General features: G+C 42.5%; 1 protein-coding gene across 1 annotated transcript in view; it reads left to right on the top strand.

Annotated features, from left to right (window-relative positions):
• LOC145393552 (furin-like protease 2) overlaps window positions 1–14,074 on the top strand; it is a 758,736-nt gene that overhangs the window by 548,022 nt on the left and 196,640 nt on the right. The gene's annotated exons all lie outside the window — the stretch shown is intronic.

Raw genomic sequence — 14,074 nt, forward strand, 5'->3', positions numbered from 1 at the left:
TCCATCGCACTGAAGGGGTTGACTCTCTCTCTCTCTCTCTCTCTCTCTCTCTCTCTCTCTCACTTAATCCCTTGCTTTTCATAGCCTACCAGGAACTTGAAGAAATTCCATAAAACTGTGACGCCCTCTCTTTCGTTCGTGCTTCCCTCAGACGATTTTATTTAACATTGGACAAACCCCTTACACTGAAGAGGTATGAATCGTCCACCATTAAGCTGCTCCACCATGGAAAGCCTCTCCTAACCTGAATAAACGCCTCTGAAAATAGAAAAAAATAATCAGTCGTATTTTTCACATCAGTATTCTTCCAAGATTGATTGTGAAGTGTTTAGCAGGTGTGTGAGTCAAGGAGGGACTACAAACAAGGGATCCCGTCCACAACTTAGCCCTTTCAGACCGTTGGCATGTTTTTCGTTTACTTCTTGCTGTCTCCAGACGATGTGATTCACCTCTGGATAGACTTTTGGAACTGCAGGGGTTAGATGTGGCCGTGTTTAATGCCATCACTATCTTACGTGTTCCCTAAGCTGAATGGAATTGTCTAGGTCGTAGCAAAAAAAAAAAAAATGAAAAAGAAAACAATGAAGAAAAGAAAGGAAAAACAAAAAGAAGAAAGAAAAGAAAAAACACGTCCTCGGAGTGATGGGGTAAAGCTGAAGACTGTTGATGAATACGGCAAAAAATGTCCTCAAAGCGCAGGGTTTAAGTTCAAGAATGTTTATGAATACGGGCGGTGACTGTATTGCGCTTGCCGCCACAGTAATCAGGGAAGCAGGGGGGAAAAGTACGCTTGTTTTTTGTCTATATTTTTTCCATAATGATGATTGGGAGGTATAGAGTGGGGGAAAATTACTATGAGGGGGAAGTAGGGGGGAGAGGGAAAGAGAGTGTGAATGGAGGAAAGGAAGGAGGAAAGAGAGTTGGAGGAGAGGAGAGGAGAGAGTAGAAAGAGCATCAGAGGACAAGCAGAAAATAAGGGTGGCAAGTTTGTGAGGAGGAAGAGGAAAGGAGAGGAGAGAAGAATGCACAGTTTATAAAAGGAAGGGAATCAAGGGAATTACTATGAGAGGGAAACGGGAGGTTGGGGGAAAGGGAAGGGAAGTGTTAAAGGAAGAAACAGAGAGAGGGAAGTGCACAGGGGGGAGAAGAAAGGAGAGGACACAATTATAAATGAGAAACAAGGAAGAGGAGGAGGGAAGATGACTGCTAAAGGAGGAAAGGGGAAGAGGAAAGAGCGTAGGAGGAGAGGACAAAAAATAATAGTGTGAGTGGAGGAAAAACAGAACCAGAAATCTACTCTCCAATTCTTTTTTACTGCACCTCACAAAATGCAATAATTTCGTGAAAAAAATATACGAAGAAATAATAAACAGAAATACCTAAATTCGAGTGCACGCGTAGTGAAGTCAATTACCAGGTGGATAAAAATAGATGGGGAGGGGAAAGAGCCCAGGAGGAGAGGAGAGAGAGCAGATGAAGAGATAGGAAGGAAAACAAGAGAGGCGAGGAAAGACAGTAGAAGACAGGAGAAAGCGGAAGAGGAGAGAAGAAGGGTAGGAGTGGTGAGGGTGTAAGAGGAAAGGAGAAAGAATACAGGAGGGGGGGGAAAAAAAAGTAGGCGAGGAGAGGAAAGAAAAGTAAGAAGAGAGGAGAAAGGGTAAACGGAGAGGAAGGAGGGAAGGAGTGGTGATGGTGTAAGAGGAAAAGAGAGAGAGTAGAGAAAGGGAGAAAAAAGAGTAGGAAAGTAAGTGCATAGGAGGGGAGAGAGACTAAAGATGTAAGGAAAAAGAGAAAAGGTGTGGAGAAAGAGAGTAGAGGAGGAAAAAGATGGCATGTGGAGAAACTGTAGAGAGAAGAGAGTGGGGAAGAGGGAGGAGGAAGAGAGGAATAAGAGTGGGAGCAGAAATGTAGAGAGGTGATGTAGGAAAGAAAAAAAAATGGCTGGGACGAGGATAAAGAATCAGAATTGGAATGTATATTTATCATTAACTAACAGCGGGTGAGATATCGAAGTGAATGAGTAATTAAAGAAAATGAGACTTGAAAGTGAAAAACATGATGGTAAGGGAAAGTGAGCGAGATAATGAAGTGGCGAGGTAGAGAAGAGTGGGAGGAAAAAGCAGAAGAGTAAACACAGAGGAAGCTAGAGAATAAAGCAAGTAATAGAGAATATGATAAGTGAAGGTGAAGAACATGACGGTGAAGTGGTTGGGAGAGAGAAAGGGTGAAAGTAGAGGAGAGTTGGAGGAAGAAGACGTCGGATTGTAAGTAAGAGGATAGTTGGAGAATAAGAAATCACGAAAAATTATGAAGGGGTGAAATAAGTAATAAAGTTAAATTGAGAAGAAGTGATGAAGGGAAGGGTAAACAGGAATGAAAGAAGATAAGAGAATTCGTGTGTACAATGGACAGAGAGAGAGAGAGGGGGGGGGGAGACTGGCGAGGGAGCAAGGTAGAGAGGGTGAGCGAGAAATAGACAGCAACAAGCAACAGACAAGTAATATTCGCGCTCAAAATATGTCGGATGATTGGCCAGCCTTGCAGTCTCGTGTTTTCTCGTCCAGCACCGCGGTTGGGGAGAGGATATGTATTTTTTTTTAAGTTCTGTATATTAGTAATTTGCCGGAGTCTCTCATTTTACTCAAGGTGGCTAGCAGTCATTTTACTCGAGGTGGCCAGCAGAGAGAGAGAGAGAGCGTGGGTTTATATTTATTCATTTCACTCGAGATCCTGTGATTCAGGCTGGAATGAGAGAGAGAGCGAGCGAGCGAGAGCGTGGGATTTTATTTATTCAGTTTACTCTAGATCCCGTTATGCTGGATGATTTTATATATATATATATATATATATATATATATATATATATATATATATATATATATAGATATATGTGTGTGTGTGTGTGTGTGTGTGTGTGTGTGTGGAGTGAGAGAGTACCCGTGCAGTTCATTTGTTTATTATACTGGAGATTTCTTAATGCAAAAGAGAAGAGAAGAGATAAGAAAAGAAAGTGATGGAGAAAAGAAGGATACGAGAAGGAAGAGAAGGGATGGGGAAGAGAAAACGAAGGATTCAAAGTAGAAGAGAGACTGAGAGAGAGAGAACCGGGGACATTAATGAGAGAGAGAAAACGCAGACACCCACGTTCGCATTCTCATTTTCTGTTTCATGGGTGACTTCATTTTTTTGGTCTTGAATAAACAGGGTAATGGTGAGTTATCGCGGCCTGAATAGTCAATTAATGTATGCATGTGGACCCCCAGCTCACCCAAAATGTCATAATTGGATTTTCGGGCGTGTGTAACTGAGAAGGCGGGAAGGGAGAGTGGTGGGTGATGAGAATGCTAATGATGATGGTGGAGATGGTGGTGATATTGGTGGTGATTTTGGTAATGGTGGTGGTGATGGTGATGAGGTACTGATGGTGATTGAAAATGTGGTGGTGGTACGGATAGTATGGTTGTAGTGATGGTGGTGATGAAAATGACGGTTATGGAAATGATGGTAATATGAATGGTGATTGTGGCTGTATGGTTGTAGTGATGGTGGTGATGAAAATGATGGTTATGGAAATGATGGTGATATGAATGGTGATTGTGGCTGTATGGTTGTAGTAATGGTGGTGATGAAAATAATGATTAATCGTGGTGGTGATGGTGGTAATTGTGGTGATGGTGATGGAAGTGGTGGTAGTGGAGTTAGGAGTAAGTTGATAAGAATTGGATATAACTGATGGATGGAGAAGGGAGCGTGATGGTGATGATGGTACTATTGGTGTTGATGGTGGCGGTAGTTATGGTAATTGTGGTGATGGTAATGGTAGTGATGTTGGTGGAAAGTGGTGATAATGGAAATGGGGTAATAACTGGATTTTCGGATGCATGTAACTGAGAAGGAGGTAGACTGTGATGATGATGTGGGAAGAATGATGTGACGATGGTGGTGATGGTTGCACTGGTGGTGAAAATTGTGGTAGTGATGAGAATATTAGTGGTAATGGGCACTGTAATGACGGTAGTACTTGTGATAGAGTGAAATGTGATGGTGATGGTGTTAATAATATTGATGGTGGGTATTGTGGTAGGTTAGAGAGGTAGTGTGATGGTGATAGGAGTAATGTTGATGGTTTTATGGTGGCAGTGGCTAGTTATGATGGTGAGGATGTTGTTGGAAAGTGTGATGGTGAATATGATGATACTGATGTTGGTGGAAATGTAGTGATGAGAATGCTTATTTGAAGGTAGATATTTGCCGTGATGAAAAGCTTGGTGAGGGTAATGGCTGTGGTTGTGGTTGTGGTGGTGGTGGCATGGTAGAGGCAGTGGTAGTGAATTTGATGATAGGTTTTACGTTGCGAGGTAGGCTATGGTGGTGGTGGTGGTGGTGGGGATAAGAATGATAATGATGATGGTGGTGGTGGTGGTGGGAATGCTGAGGTTAGTGATTATGGTAATGATGGTGGTAATATGGTGGTCGTGGTGATGATGATGATGATGATGATGATAGTGGTAGTGGAAATTGTGGTGGGGGAGATTTTGATAGTGAAATCTGACGATAATTAATTTTCAGGCGCGTATAGCGGAGATGAGAATAATAATGGTGGTGGTGGGTGATGGAGGGAATATGATGGTGATGGTATGGTGGTGTTGGTGATGATGCAGTGGTGTAGGTAGAAGGATGAAGGTGGTGATTGTGGCGAGGATAATAATGATGATGAAAATTTGATAATGATGGTGAATTGGTGATGGTAGTTTGAATATATGATGATGGTAGTGGTGGTGAGAGATGGCGATGGTGATGCTGGGAGGAATTATAACGAGGATGGTGGTGGTGGTGAAAATTATGGTAATGGTGATACTGTGCTGGTGATGAGAATGAGAACAATGATAGCTGTGGCGGTGACAGTATATTAGCTGTGGTAGTGTGGTGGTTGTCATGTTGGGAATACTGATGATGGTAATTGTGATGATCGTGTAATTATGGTGATATTATTTGGTGGTAATGATAAAGTTGATAGCAAAGTCGGTGGTGATGATGATGGTGATGATGACCGAATGTCTGGTGATGTGAATGTAGATATTATAGTGATGATGATAGTATTGAAAGTAAGGTAGTGGTGATGGTGTTAGAGATATTTATGCTGGTGGAAATTTTAGTGATGCTGTTGATGCTGGTGGTGATAATTTATTGATGTATCGTAGTAGTGAAAATATAAGTGTAGTTAAAATTGAACAGTACAGTGTGTATTATGTATCTGTGTATCACCCTATCCTTTGTTTCCCCATCATGACCGTAGGGGTCCAGGGCTAGTCTCAGTTCAAACATTTAAGACAATTGCCCAGTCGCCCTTCCATCAGTGACATTGTGAGGTATATTCTCCAACTATACCGTTTAGAGTCACATCAGGTTGGAGCACCGTAACCAGATAGGCAACCAGGCTCCCATTCTGACACACGTTGGTTACCTTAGCAGAATAAGTCCTTTTGCAACGGATAGCCTCGTTATGGGTCAGTAGGCGTCCAGTTGTCAGTACCTCCTATGTACCTAACTTTGTAATTATGTTGTGGTATGTAACTTTAATACTCGTAGGTAGTAAATGATAAAGCGAGGGATAGGCAATAACTAGTGAGAGGGGAGAAAGAGTTCTAACTTTGTAGATGTGCTGTAGTATGTAACCTTAAGCAGTAATGATAGTAAATAATAAAGCGAGGGATATAACGTGTGGGCGAAGGTTGTGTTGTAGTATTTAATCTTCATAAATAATAACAGTAAATAATAACTCGCGGGTAATAAGTAACGTGGGCGAGGAGGGGTTATAATTCTGTGGTTGTTTTGTGTGGTTCCATTATGATTACTGGATAATGGATGTGGCTCGCCCGTCCTAATTCACATGAAGTTTGACCTCTATTTTGCGCCTGCAGATAGATGCACTGATAGATAGACGAAGAGGTGGTAGATAATGATATATAGACCGACGGATAGATGTTCAGAGGTAGGTTAATACAGAGTTGATAAATGAGTTGATAAGTAGACACAGAGTGGTAGTTAGGCTGATAGTTTGATATGATAGATGAAGTGATTGACAGACGCAGAGGGAGTAGATAGATAAGGTGATAGCCAGACATAGATGGATGGATTGATAGACGCAGGGATGAGATTGATAGGTAGATATAGATGGACTGTTAGGTAGACGCAATGGTGGTAGGCAGGTAGTTAGGTAGAGTTAGTGGGACGGGTTGATAGAGGCAGACAGATGTGGTAGATAGATATGCTGCTAGGGGGACTGATAGAAGCAGTGATGCAGGTATATACTGTAGATAAACTGATAGGTGGACATACAGAGACGGATTGGTAGATAGACGCAGAGGTGGTATGTAGATGAGCTGATAGATATGTAGACTGAGAGAGAGATGCGGAGAGGCAGGTAGATAGAGAAATTTAAAGGTGTAAGTAGACAAACAGATACATACCTACTTCCTGCACTACTTAATGTACGTGTTACGTAAATGGACTAACTATATATATATATATATATATATATATATATATATATATATATATATATATATATATATATATATATATATATATATCCCGACGCCCTAATCCCGCAAAGGGTGGCCGCAGACAAAACGCCTCCAAGTCACTCTGTCACCCACCATTTGACTCCCCTCCCCCCAACTCACCCCCCCTCCCTCATATACCTCTCAACTCCATCCCTCCACCTCATCCTCGGTCTACCCCTCCCTCTCAATCCCTCCACCTCACCTACATACACCCTCTTAGTCAGTCTTTCATTCTCCATTCTCTCCACATGTCCAAACCACCTCAGTGTATTTCTCCTAATCTTTTCAACCACATCCACATCTACCCCACAACGTTCCTTCACTTCTTCATTCGTCAACCTGTCCCTCCACGTCACTCCACATGCTCCTCTCAAGTAACTCATTTCCACTGCCCTCACTCTTGACTTGTTCCCCTCTTGCAAGGTCCACGCCTCGCTTCCATACGTCAGGGTAGGGATCACAATACCATCATGCAGTGACTTCTTAACTTCCATACTCACCTCCCTATTTCTCATCACTGCTTTCAGTGTACCAACAACCTTTCTTCCCTGCTGTACCCTTTCACGTACTTCATCCCCCAAAGTTCCATCCTTACTCATCACACTACCCAAGTACTTGAATGCACTCACATTCTCCATATCCTCACCATCCAAACTCACTGCACACTCTGTGACTTCATTCCTCTCAAACACCATAACTTTACTTTTGTTTACATTAACTTTCAGCATCCTCCTCCTACACACTGTCCCAAATTCATTCACCAAACCTTGCAACTCCCATTCATCTTCATTCAACAATACTGTATCATCAGCAAACAGCAACGCCGGAAGCTTCCAAATCTCACCCTCATTCATTAGGGCCACCCCCACATCCACTGCCCTACCTTGCACCTCCTTTACAACCCCATCCATATATATATTAAACAGCCATGGAGACATCACACACCCCTGTTTCAGTCCCACATTGAGATCAAAGAACTCGCTCAGCTCACCATCCACTTGCACCGTAGCCCTAGCTCCCTCGTACATACTCTTCACAGCACTCAACAATTTCCCCTCCACTCCATATATTCTTAATACCTTCCACATACCTTGCCTATCTATTCTGTCATAAGCCTTCTCCAAGTCCATGAAGGCAGCATACACTTTCCTTCCCTTCTCTAGATACTTCTCCACTAAACATCTTAGAACAAATATCTGATCTACACACCCTTTTCCCTTCCTAAATCCCCCTTGTTCTTCTCCAACTAGCTTCTCTGTCATATGCCTAACCCTATCAATGAGTATTCTACCATATATTTTACCAGTCACACTAAGAAGGCAAATACCCCTATGGTTACCACATACTTCTCTCTCCCCTTTTCCTTTGTACAGAGGAACAATTATACCTGATTTCCAGTCCTCTGGAACCCTTCCCTCTTCCCAAGCCAATCTACACAACTTCCATATTCACTCCACAACAAGCTCACCCCCATACCTAAGCATTTCACCACACACTCCATCATATCTATCTATCTATCTATCTATCTATCTATCTATCTATATATATATATATATATATATATATACGGTATATATATATATATCTATCTATCTATCTATCTATATATATATATATATATATATATATACGGTATATATTGTGTGTGTGTATTAGATGTATATTAGACTGATACATAGATAGAAGGATAGATTGGTAAACATACATAATGTACATACAGAGCGGCAGCCCTGTCCCTTGAGCTGCAACAAACGAGATACCAACTCTGCCACTTACTGGCATTAAGAAGTTGTCTTGTAAATAGTGAAACTGGCCGTCTGTCGGATTTAACCTGGTGGCTTACCTAACAAGCAACACTAATTGGTGGTTATATTTTGCGTTCAGATCCAACATACGAGATACAGGGTGCATGTATATAAAAGACTTCATTAAAAAGACAGATACATGCGTGCAGAGAGAGAGAGAGAGAGAGAGAGGGAATAAATGAAACCAATGAAAATATATAGTTACAACTGTCTCTTTTTTAATGGTTACTGGTCTTGGTAAGGTGTCAACTCATATTCCATCCCCATTACGGAGGGCATGCAGTATAGCTGTGTATTCTCTCTCTCTCTCTCTCTCTCTCTCTCTCTCTCTCTCTCTCTCTCTCTCTCTCTCTCTCTCTCTCTCTCTCTCTCTCCGACTCAGTAATGCGAGAGTTATTTTCAGTCCAAATACACAACTGGTCAGCTCTGGGACTGTCTGCAAACTGTCTTTCCCTCTGCCTGTTGCTTCCAGTCTTCTTTGTGTATTGTGCCTAGACGTCTTTAAACCTATGGGTCGTAAAGTTGGCCTTGTTTCTTTCATTTTTGTGTGGAAGGGACAATCTTTGCAGACTTTCAGCCTTTAATTCTTTCTGTTTGCAGTTACACACACACACACACACACACACACACACACACATATATATATATATATATATATATATATATATATATATACAAACGGTATATACACACACACAAGGTATATTGTATGTATGTAATCCTGCATTGGAGCCAGTTCGTTTCTGGTGGCAGTGTAATAATTTCCTCTCGATGCAGCACCACGTAATGGAGTGATACCACGAAAGCAATAACGCATTCACTTCAAATACCCTGGATGTGATTAAAACCCAACTTTTTTTTTTTAATCCGCCTCTATTCAGCGAATCTAATTTGGCGGACAAAATGATGACGTCAGAGCCCAGATTCTATTTATTCGAATTTATATTGTTGTGTGGCACTGATGTGGGCGTCGTGCAGTGTGGTGCTGTGGTTGGTTGTGGTGGTTGTGGTTGTGGTAGTGGTGGTAGGTGAGGTTGATGTGGGTGTTTGGGATTGTGGTAGGGTGGTTGTGGTGGTTGTGATTGTGCTAGTAATAATAATAGTCGACGTGGTTGATTTTGGTGGTCGTGGTTGTGATAATGCTTGTTACTGTGGTGATTAGTGGTTGTGGTGGTCGTAGTAGTGGTAGGTATGGTTGGTTGTTGTGAGTTGTGGGGGTTGTGGTTGTGCTTCTAGTAATAGTGGGCAAATGTGGTTGGTCTTGGTGGTTGTGGTTGTGGCGATGATTGTTATTGTGGTGATTGGTGGTTAGGGTGGTAGTAACTATGGTAGATGTTGTTGGTAGTTGTGATTGTTGATTGTGGTGTTATTGTGATAATTGGTGGTTGTGGTGGTTGGTGGTTGTGTTAGTAGAGGTTATGGTGGTTGGCGGCTGTGGTGGTAGGCGTGTTTGGTTATTGTGGTAGTAACTGTGACTTTAGTGAAAATATAACTGCTCTCTGGTTGTGGTGGATTGTGGTAGTTGTGGTTGTTATGGATATTTAACGCTGACCTAATATTTAACCCCTTCAGTACGATTGTTATATATTTTATTTACGTTACCACCAGAAGATGAGATTTAATTTAGAAGACCCACGTAGTAAAGAGAAAAAAGCAGTCTCTAATTCTCTTCCTCTGTTCATTTATCTCTTTTGTTTGCTCAGTGAAAGAAAAAAGTCATTATGCATTCCAGATGAAGCTATTATCTGCGCAGCTGTAGTGTGTTTGTGTTTGTTTGTGGCTAATTAGTATGTTGATCATGTGCTTGGGTACGGAAATGTGTGTGTGTGTGTGTGTGTGTGTGTGTGTGTGTGTGTGTGTGTGTGTATGTGTGCTTTCTCAAACCTTTAATATTACGGCGTCTATATTTTTTTCAATCGATAGGCAATTACTCAGCCCGGGAGACACGTCCTATAGTGAAAGATGGTATAAAAAAGCGTCATGTATCTTCTTCACGACTTGAGATCTGCACTTACTTGAATAAAATCGTCCGACGTTACCTATTAGACACAGATGACACCGTAGCGAAGGGGTTGACGTACAGACTGACTCCTGTTTCTGCTCGACGTGAAACTGAAGCCACACGACCCTTGTTTTGCCGTCCTAGCTCAGTAATGAGGTGTCGAGAGAAGGGCAGAGGTCACAGTCTTGGAGTCGTTTTTATATAGGATCCTAATAGTTTTTTTTTTGTTTTTTTTTTTTTTTTTTTTTTTGAGAAGCCTCGATGGCAGTGGGTTATCATTATCTCTTACTTTGATCATAGTGCTCATGTCTTAAATTAATTTTCGTTTTAGTTTGGTTCGATTATAATTTACCCGTATGAGTAAAAAAAAAATTAAGCAAGTAGTTGTATACACTCATTAATATCAGGAAGCTTAATGAATTTGACCCCAGGTGAGATACGGTCGTCACTGATCTTAACCCCATCAACCCGAGAACTTCTTACGTTAGTCTTGTTGGTACCAGACGATTTTGCTCAGTTCATAAGGGTAGTCTGGTCTTGAAGGGGTTATAATGAAGGCTTTGTCTAACCTCTCCAGTTCGGTAAGTCTGACATGACTAAAACCATCTGGGAAGAGCAAGAATACAATGAACAGGCGCATCGACTGCCTGGCCTGCGTCGTGCTGTTGAAACCGTCAAATGAGGGTAAAGAAATGGGTGTGGTGAGCAAAGGAATGGGTGTGATGGGCTGGAATTTCTGTGGGCGATGGGCTGGGTCAGGAAAGTTGATGGATTGAAGGCTTATTTCAAAATATCTTCCAAGAGTGAAGACTGGGGAGGAGGGGAAGAAATTGACGTGAGAGGCAAAGAAATGGGTGGGGTGAGCAGAAATTGTGGCAAGTTGTTGTGAATTCATTAGAGTATACCATGTGAAAATTGGTACTGTAGAGTTAATGCTTTGAGGATTTTTTTTCCCCTCTCGCAACAGCAGCACAAGATAATTTCCTTTTTTCTCTTGCAATTTTTTCCTCTTCCCCTCCCATAAAAATTTCCTAGCCTGTTCAGCTTTAACAAGCGTTTTTTTTTTCTGTTTCCTGCTGACTTCACCGGATAGTGTAGCGGGTGGGAGAGAGTCCTTCTCTTTTCTGTCTTTTTCTTTCTAACGTTGGTTGGATCTTGGCAAAATTAGTGTTTTTTTCCAACAAATAACCTCGTCATGTACCAATAGACCTCCTGGTATCTGTACTTCCTATGTAGTACTGGGAAGGTTACTGGGGTCACGATCATGATATAGTTCAGAGTCCAGATCAGATACATGCGTCACATTTTAGCATCTGGGTTACTGACATATGGTTTGCTTTGCTGTTAAGCCTTCACAGGTAATATTACTTCGTTCGGTACTTGTTACCGCCAGACGATTTTATTAATCTTAGAAGAGATATATGTTGTAGCGCGGTTTTTCTGACTAGATCCCTAACCTCATTCAGCTCGGTTCATGTCCAGTTGTAGCTAGAGTGGAGGGTCGATTTGGCCAACAACGAAGGAGACTCATTCCGGCCTCATAATTCAGGTTCGTCGAATGTAAAACAACCACGTCTTATTCTTCAAGTTGTGGCAGTGGACCAGGTCAGTCAGATCAAACAAACCGGTTATGGTGAAAGTCTTAGAAATTATGTTAATTGTGATATATTTTGTAACTTGAAATAATGGATACCATCGTAGTTAAGTAACGATGAAAATACATGACGACCCTTGAGAATGACCAGTCTTATATTTTTCTGGCCTTTTGAATTTTCCCACTTCATGATGGGTGTTCAGTAAAAAATAAGCATTGACACCCAGAGTTTTTTGTTTTAAGTTGGCCCATGTGTTCCTCATGTAGTTATTCCTCATTATGGATCTGGTATGTCTTCCAGAATTATCTCTTACAAATGGTACTATGAAATGGGAGAGACGGGCATATCAGCTTTATTGGAAGCAGTAGAAGTTTAATACGCAAGACTCTAAGATATTGTGGGTTTAATAACAAAATAATGAGAAAAGCGCCAGATAACGGGGTCTAACCGTATTTCAGAATGCCGAGTAGCCACTGAAAATTCAGGTTGGAGAACATTATTTTACTTTAATGGCGGGCAGATAGAAAAATATTTATGGTTATTGAAATACGACAGGCAGTACAGTATTTCACAGCATTTCGTCCTTTTTTTTCCAGAATCTGAGTTGTAGTTTTTATATGTTTGTTTTGATTCGTGTACATGCTGACTCTCCCCCGTTAATTAGACCAGCAGGGAAACAAATTCGCTTAGGGAAGGGTGGAAATGGAAGGTGGAATTTGTTATGTCTGGCTTCGAAATGCTAATATCATTCCGGGAACACATCACATCTGTCCCAGCGCATTTCACTTCCCCTTCCACCACACATGACACATCTCAGCACACCTGACAATCATCCTAACACATCCCACAGCCACCCCAGCACTCCTCACATTCTTTCCACCACACACCTCATACACCTCAGTACACGTCTCGCATCCCAACACATCAAACACACCCTAATGCACCCCCAACGTCCACCCGAGCTCACCCCACACACAACCCAATACACCTCACCTCACCTCACCTCTAGCTTTTCCACTCCAATACACCTCACGTTTCCCAAGGCCCATATTTCCTACCTTCCATACACCCCACGTATCGTACTGGACAAAGCAGCTTACAACACTAATGTTCACACTTTGCCACACCTCACATCCACCCCACCTCACCGTGTGTATTGTTCTCTCACCGCAGTGCACCCCATCTCTCCCACCTCCCACCCACCCCACTGTTCACGTCACGACACACCTCCCATTCATCCTAGCACACCTCACAGCCACCCAAATACACCTTACACCCACCCCAGCACACCTCACAGCCACCCAAATACACCTTACACCCACCCCAGCTCACTTCATTAACCGTCCCCTCTCCCTAGTACACCCCATCACTCCCACCTTCAACACACTTCACTTCTGCCATCAAGTAAATCATCTATATCTCGCTTTGCCATACACGGTACCCTTTCCTACCACAGCAGCATAATCTCATCTCTCATTGCCTGTCTCCCCTCCCCTCCTCTCTCACTGCATTTTATTCTAATTCTCCCACTGACTCCTTCCAGTCCATATTTACTTCTTCCGTTCCAACTCCCCTACTACTCCCCCTCCAGCTCATCTATCCTTCCCTTCTAGACTCACCGTCCTCTCCCTCTCCATCTCACCTATCCTTCCCTTTCAAACTCACCATCTTCCTCTCTGCCTCACCTACCTCTCCCTTTCAAACTCTCCTACTTCTCCCTCTCCAGCTCACTTACCTCTCCCACTCCTACTCACCTACTTCTCCCTCTCTAACTCACCCACCTCCCCCTGTCTAATTCACCAACCTCTCCCTCTCCAATTCAGCTACCTCTCCCTCTCCAGCTCACCTACCTCTCCTCTCCAATCCACGTACCTCTCCCTCACCAGTTCACCTACCTCTCCCTCTCCAATCCACGTACCTCTCCCTCTTCAGTTCACCTACCTCTCCCTCTCCAACTCAGCTACCTCTCCCTTTCCAGCTCACCTACCTCTCCCACCAAACAAAAACCCGAGCTTATCCCACTCAAGCCAGACTTACGCACACCACTGGAGCGCAAATTGACGCCCGCCACGCGATCCAGCCTGAATCCTGATAAATGATCCCTTA

The sequence above is a fragment of the Coenobita brevimanus genome, chromosome 24 (assembly GCF_032717465.1).
Source record: "Coenobita brevimanus isolate Jiangsu-jjx chromosome 24, ASM3271746v2, whole genome shotgun sequence".
In the NCBI taxonomy this organism is placed as follows: Eukaryota; Metazoa; Arthropoda; class Malacostraca; order Decapoda; family Coenobitidae; genus Coenobita; species Coenobita brevimanus.